The sequence below is a fragment of the Staurois parvus genome, unplaced genomic scaffold, assembly GCF_062004578.1.
Source record: "Staurois parvus isolate SC_StPar_1 unplaced genomic scaffold, SC_StPar_1.0 ptg000575l, whole genome shotgun sequence".
Taxonomy (NCBI): Eukaryota; Metazoa; Chordata; class Amphibia; order Anura; family Ranidae; genus Staurois; species Staurois parvus.
Genome location: NW_028318371.1, coordinates 7,679,842 through 7,687,870, shown reverse-complemented (window position 1 = coordinate 7,687,870; position 8,029 = coordinate 7,679,842).

Sequence of the window (8,029 nt, the reverse complement as noted above, 5' to 3'; positions counted from 1 at the left end):
CCAATGTAAGACACACTAATCAAGTTTCTAACTAATTACATCAATTACAATTTTAAATGATATGATTATTTATTAAATTTATTAATAATTAATAATTTCGAATATCTCAAAGGTTATATTCTCGCACGCCGTGGCCATAGGATTGCAAGAAGTAAGCCCTTGATATGTGATACTCTGGTTATTAATATTCAATAAATTATGAAATATGGAAAAATTTATAATATGGCAATAAACAATTTTTAACAGTAACACAGTATCTTTCTACATATATCTAACTACTCAATATACACTGAGGTAATTTTATGATTCCACACAACAGAGAAAATAATTAATACAAAAATCAAATAAATATCTCACCACACCCGGAATTCAGACTAGGCAACTCTCCCGTGGATTTAGCTGGCAGTGGAACGCCTTTAGACTGATATATATAGCAAGTGATAGATTCATTAGGGGAGAATGTAGGAAGTTATAAGATTAGAGGTTTAAAGTTTTAGGAAGTTTGAAAAGATGGAAGAGTAGTTATTCAGCAGATCTTCTTCAGATGTCAGGTCTTTCCATGAGGTTTTTATGAGGGTTTTTCTTTTTTTTAAAGCACATGGGCTTTTATATCCACTAGTCCATTGTTCTAAGATACCTTCCCACCAGGCTTCCTGATTGGCTAGTTGAGAAATGTGTGTACATAAGCTATTTCTCACCTGCCCGCCAGGTGGCGGTCATGTATCACAGAACAATGTGAGCATTTGAGATGACTCATACCTTGGGTGGAATCTTCAGGTAATTTCAGGAATAAAATATACGGCTCTTTCCAGATATAGCAGTGATCATACCTATGATATTCTAAATAGGGACCATGGAATATAGGTGTATATTCAGTTATTCCTACTTGAAATATCATCCTGTTTGTTTCCTGATAAGACATGTAACTAATGCTAGTTTATAATACATCTTACTTCCCATCATCTCAATACTCAAGTTAGTGATATATAGTTCCCATTGCTGAGTATTTAGTGGTGTTTAAAGTCTATGACATCTTATTTATAATCTGTTTTTGTAGTACATTTTTGTCATGATATACAGTGAACTTTTAAACTTAAATGTCCTGAATTTCACCCCTTTGTTTCAGAATCAACATTTCCTCTGTGTAGGGAAAAAAAATTCTCTATTTGCCTGGCCCTTGTATTGGACTCATGGTAAACATCTGTTAATGCCTTCACCCTTGGTGAACAATAGTATATGGTAATAGTTTCAGAGGTCTGTTGGTTCATCACACTCTACAAGGTTTGGGTAAGCTCTCAGACAATCAGTTTGGTTCCTCTATTGTCATGTCCAGACCTTGTATATGTTTACCTGCTTATTGAAGTCTGAATAATGGTGTTTGATCACCTGTAGAACTTCAAAATAGTATTGTCTCTAGGAGGAAAGAAAAAACAATCCCTTCACCCATTCTCTCCAGTTCTTTAACTAGAATTCTTGGTGGTTCAACCAAGACAAAATTAACTCTTAACATCCGGTTATGCTGATCTGTTTGCCATATAATACTATGTCTTGATAAAAGTCATATTCTTGAGACGTGATTCAAAAGCCCACAACAAAATCCCCCTTTGTTTTTGGGGTATAGGCACGCGTAGAGGGGTGTCTGTATCAAAAAACATGAGTGGGACTTTTGGGTTAGAGTGATCGTTCGTCTTCTCCGGTGAAGGGAATGAAATTCAAAAAAAAAAAAATTTTCGATAATAAAATGGCAGCGGTCATGCTGGTTGTTCCTCAACTTGACTCGGCGTCTTTAGATGGACACTTCCGATGACGATCCTGGTCTTGTGATGAGGCCGGCCTGGCCTGGCACATCCACCTTGGGGTCCATGGGTCCTCCGCACGACAGGTCTCTTAGACGGTCTCCTAGGCGGGTCTTTTCCTCTGGACTGGCCCTTGGTGGCCTGGGACATCAGGTTATCGTCTCCGGATCGATCTCTGGCATCTGGTCTTTCCCACAGGACATTATAGCTTCCTTCTAGGGTCCGGTCATTGACACCTCCGATCGCCGGTCTGGTCATAGTCTGGGCCTTCCTTTCTAAATTATTAAAATGAACAGTTTGAGTAATGGATATACATAAAATTATGTTACTGGATCCTGTAAGGCAAAAGATGAATTATATGTTTAAAGGAAATTTAATAATGATCTCAATATCTCCAGATAGGAATTGGTGGGTTCAGTCTTCCAACAACTGCAATTGAGACTTCGGATGGCAAGCACGTAATTGGTTGATGTGCACCCATCTATCACTGATTTCACCATACCGGGTAACCTGCAATTTATATGCGACCGGAGAGATTTTATCAATGATAGAGAACGGACCTTTCCAAGATGGAAGGAATTTCCGTTCCTTGATCTGGTCTCTTGCAAAGTTGTATAGATAGACCTTGTCACCAATCTCATATTCCTTCTTGGAGGTTTTGAGATCATAGTATGTCTTAGCACTAGTTGCAGCTCTTTCCAAATTTCGCTGGGCAAAGGCAAAAGCATATTGCAGATGTTTACGTAAATCCTCTATGTACTGGTGTGTGGTGGTAGCATTGATCAAATTTTGATCTGTAGTGCGATACAATAAGTGCTGGGGCAGTACCATCCGTCTACCTGTCATCAGTTCAAAAGATGACATTTTTGTAACTGTATTCGGAGTAGCCCTCAACGCCATCAGGACCAGCGGGAGCTTGACATCCCAATCTTTGCCTGTTTCCTTAACAAATTTCTTAAGGACATTAACGATGGTCTGATTGTATCGTTCTACACCACCACTAGAGGCTGGCCGATAGGCGATATGCAATTTCCTTTTAACCCCCAAAATTTTCCACAATTTGGCCATCACTTCGCTAGTGAAGTGCGATCCTCTATCAGACTCTATCCTCTGAGGTAAACCAAAACGAGAAAATACATGATTTATTAGCAATGCAGCACATGTCTCGGAGCTATTATTTGGTGCTGGTATACATTCGACATACTTGGTGAATAAACATGTAACTGTTAACATATACCGATTTCCTCGGGAAGATTTTGTTACTGGCCCAATAAAATCCATCTGAAGGTCTGACCAAGGCATACATATCCCCCTCTTCTGGAGAGGTGCTCTGTGAGTTGGCTTGGTAGGTTGAAATTGGGGACATATTAGGCAACCTTGGCAGTACTCCTTCACATCACGCAACATATGAGGCCAGTAGGCATAATCCCGCAGGATCTCATACGTGATCTTCTCTCCACGATGACCGGAAGTGGGAGCATCATGGGCATGCTGTAGCATCAAACCTCTAAATTTAAGTGGGACGACCCATTGTTGTACGCCACCCTTTGAGGTTCGTATCAACAATCCCTGGTATAAAGAGAATTGGGATTTGGATTTCATTAAGATACGTAAATCCTCCTTCCCACTATATACTTCCTTATTTATGGGATTTTGGTTGGGATCTTCTATATGACTATAAAACAAGCCAATTATTGGGTCTTCTTTTTGGGCAGTAATTAAATCCTCACTAGGAGAATCGTGACTCCACTGTATTGCATTCGGATCACCAGCTGTTCTGGCCTGTTGCCTGGTGACAGCTTCAACCTGTACGGTACCTAAAAATTGATCAATGTCTAACAGTTCACCGGTGATTGCCCCTTCCTTGGCTAGAGAATCGGCCAAATCGTTCCCTTCTTTCTCGGCACCTAGAACCTTGGAGTGGCCTTTGGTCTTCTTGAAGTGCAGGGTGAGATCATTGGACCTTACCAGTTCATCGATGTGACAAAAGAGCTTACCATGTTTCACGGGTTTGTGATTACTCTTGTTCATGTTGTTTCGCTTCCACCTAGGGAAATACTCCACAAAACTATTCCTGACATAATTGGAATCGGTTATGATGGCACACTCTTTAATGTTGAACTCTATAGCCATCTCAACTGCTCTAAGAATTGCAGTAAGTTCAGCAACCTGACTGCTCTTTGGTCCAAGTTTGTATCCCACAGAAATTGGGGTGACACCTTGGGTCCAAACGATTCCAATACCTGCCACTAGTTGGAGCTGTTCCCCATCCTTGTGATGAAAAGCACAACCATCTACATATACACACGGCAGCTGTTTACAGTATTCTTCATCGTAAACCTTGTAAGGAGAGAACAGTTGTTCTTCCAGAAAGTCAGTGTCCGGGCCCTCCATAGTAGGCGTAGTTGCGGAACAATCATGGAGCTCGGCTAGGCCCTGGGCTACTGGACTTTCCTTGTTCTGTTTGTATCGAATTTCAAGAGGCCACCCTTGCAAAGACAAAGTCCAAGCAGTGATGCGGCTATTAGACACATTTCCTCCCTTGATACGTTCACTCTTTAAATACTGTAAAGGCTGGTGTGCCGTTTCAACAATGATTCTCTCTCCCTGAATGTAACTGCGGAAATTCTGTAATGCCCACACGGTGGACAATAGAGCTTTTTCACAGTCACTGAACTTTACTTCAACCGGGGACAAAGTTTTACTGGCATAGGCAATCACCTTACTGACATCATCACGTTTCTGGTAAAGAACAGAACTCATACTTACCTGCGTAAACCCTGTCTCTAGATAGAAATTTTTACCCCCTTCGGGATATCCGAGACACGGAGCTTGTGTGAGACGTTCCTTTAATTCCTTCATGGCGTCCTCCTGTTTCTTACCCCACGACCATTCGACATCCTTCTTCAGTAGGTGAAGCAGTGGCTTGCTTATCTCGGCGTAATTATCAATAAACTTACGCGAGTAGTTTACCATACCTAGGAATGATCTCAATTCTTTAAGGTTAATAGGGACTTTACAATTCAGAACCGCCTCAACTTTCTTCTTTTGTGGGTTCAAACCTTCAGCAGTAACTTCATGGCCTAGGAAGTTTACCTTCGTGCGACACCACTGGGCTTTTTGTAAGGACAGTTTAACTCCTGCTGCTTTTAATTGGCCCAGGACATGCCGAAGTTCTGTAATGTGTTTGGCCATATCCGTACTTTTGATCAGGATATCGTCCACATATGGCAACGTCCCCCTTTCGAAGGCGTCTGGCATGGCCTTGTGCATGAACACAGCAAATTCATGTCCGGAATTTATGAATCCGAAAGGCATTCGTACCCAACAATATTGTCGATTCCCAAAACTGAAAGCCAGTTTGTATTGGTCTTCCTCACTCACCTTTATGGTCCAATACCCTTGTGCACAATCCAAGGCTGTAAAAACCTGGGATCCTTGGAGCTGGGCGAGACATTGGTCTATGTATGGGACAGGCCATCCTGACATGTACACACGTTTGTTTAGCTGACGGAGGTCAGCGCACAGACGCCATTGTCCATTGGGTTTTAAGATACCCAGGATCGGGTGGTTGTAGGAGCTGTGGATGGGCCTAATTATACCCCTTTCATGTAACTTCCTGATAATCTCAGCTAGAGATTCATAGGAAGCTAATGGTAACCTATACTGTCTTACGAATACTGGTGGGGCATCTGGATCTGTTTGGATCCTAGCGATGTGTAGGTCAGTAGTCCCACAATCGTAAGAATCCTTGGCAAAGATCTCTTGGAATTCAAGGAGAAGCTCTCGGAGCAATTGTCGGTCGAGATCATTGGAACACGCATCGGCGAGGGCCACCATCTCTTCCACTAACTCCTTGAATCCAGGAAAGCTTTCCGGCTGACCTATCTCATATGCCTCCTCAAGTTTCGTGGTGAGGTCATTGGGTATGTGATGTGTGTGTGTGTGTTCTCCTGCCATCCAGGTTCTTTGGGGTACTCTTGTTCTTTGATTGGGTGATCAAAGACAATTGATGTCTCTTCGACTCGACAGGTGCCATCTTTAGAATCGAATGGATAAATGGACTCTATGGTGAAAATACCCTCTGGTAATGAATGGAATGTTTGTTCAATTAATTGTTCCTCCGACAAATATTCATCGGGGATGAGTCCAATCACCTGGTTAGTAACCCCAAAGGTATAATATTCAGTCTCTACCGCTAGACCAATAAGGGTCTCTTTGGGTAAGACGATGTCCTGATTGGACAGATTATGTATGTAAATGTACATCGGGGATTGATGTGTGTTGACTAGGGGCGTGTGTGTAATGTTCAGTCCCTCCCCCTGCATTTTATGGGAGAGGCATACCAATGCATCTGACCCCTTCAGTCTATGTCCCTTTTTAACTTGGATGGGGAGTATGAAATTATTTATGCCCTTAGGAATTGTAATCTTTTGGGCTACCTGGACTTCAACAGCATAAGGCATCTGTTGCTGGGATTTTAAAGCTAAGTCCAGATTTTGGTATTTTTCGGGGTCCCCCTTTAGTCGACTCCATAAACAGTCATTAATTAGGTCGACTTGCGTTGCAAAGCGATGTAATATATCGTTGCCAAAATAAATTTTCGTTTGGGGATTATCCAAGACTAGGAACACATGGGTGGCTGTTTTGTTTCCTACAGTGACGTTTAAGAGACACCTAGCCATTGAATTGTGATCATCAGAGTCATCAAGGGAGTCTGAAATCCAATGACGCTGAGGTGTGGAGAAACGGATCATTTCCATTTCGGTTAGGTGTTTTATCAGTCCATGGCTTACAAAGCTGTGTTCCTGTCTCAAATCTAGTTTGGCATATTTTGACCTATTAAGACCATTTATCCGGATGGGGATAAACAAGTCGCTGTTAACCCTTTCAATACCTGTCAAGAATTGGGTATGATCTCCCCCTTTTCTTGGTTTATCCTCCTGATGAAAAGATATCGTAAGGATGTCATCTTGGAGGGAAATATCTTTTATTTTATCTTGGGGAATTCTAAAAATGTGTTCCTCATCTCTTCTGATAGGGTTATGGTCATCAGGTTTGATAACCGTTACATCAGGAAGTTGGCTGTTCCTGAAATGGATTTCTAATGATCCAGGCCTTTCTTCCACCAGGTGGCAGTGTTGTCGGGAATGGGGAGTTTTAAGTTTCCCATATTTAATTGGGGTATTTACCTGTGACCACAGGACTTGGTTCACACAGTCAACTATGGTGTTCAGCCTTTTTAGGAAGTCCATCCCAATTATCATGTGGTGCTGGGAGATACTGGCAATGATGATGGGGTGTCTCAGTTCCTTATTACCCAGTTTCAATTTAAGCCAGGCGGTACCCATGACTTGTAACGGGTCTCCACCTACACCAATCAATGAGCTGTCAAAACTTTTAAGTCTCGGCTTGGTGGGCATGACATTCGCCACTTTGTCAAAATGTTCCTGTGACATGATGGTTGCTTGGGATCCAGTGTCTATTAAGCCGACAATCGAAAGATCACTGGCATCCTGCACCTGCACCGTGGCATAATATCTCCCATCAGATTCAGTCAGCTCACACATGAAATTGGTGTGGTTGAAGATCTGTGGGCCCTTCAATAACCTATGACTAGCTCTTATCTCACCGCATGTGGTGGACACATCACCCTTATCCTCCCTGGTGGGATTCTTGGACTGTCTCAAGACAGAAGCACAACTAGAAGTTGGTGCTCCGTCTGGCTTGTCAATCCCGACGACTTCCGATGCCGCGACTATATTAGGGGCAATAGATGGACACTGAAAAACAGGAGAATCATTAATAACCAACAACTGGTCCCCCTTTGCCTGAGAACTAGCTTCTCCATTAGTAGGCGTGTCAGGGACGGGGCACACATCTCCTGTCATTTGACTCAGTGTCCTCCCCTGTTGGTTTAAGGCTTGGTTGCCTGTTAATTCTGTGACCCTTGGTTGGTCACAGGAGCTGCTCCTAAAAAAGGATTGGATGGAAATTGAGTGACAAGCCTGTCCATTTGTTCAGCCATTTTGCTGACCTGTGCCTCTATTTGTCCAATACGCTCAGAGGAGTCATTCTGTTGATTCTCCCTTTTCCTATACTTGCGCTTGTATTTTGGACGAGACTGGTAATGAGACTCAGAGTCAGAACTACTGCTCTGATCCCGACGCCATTGTTCTCTCTGAGGTTTTGGGGTCTCCCTGTTATTAAAGGGAGCCTGGGGTACTGTATCC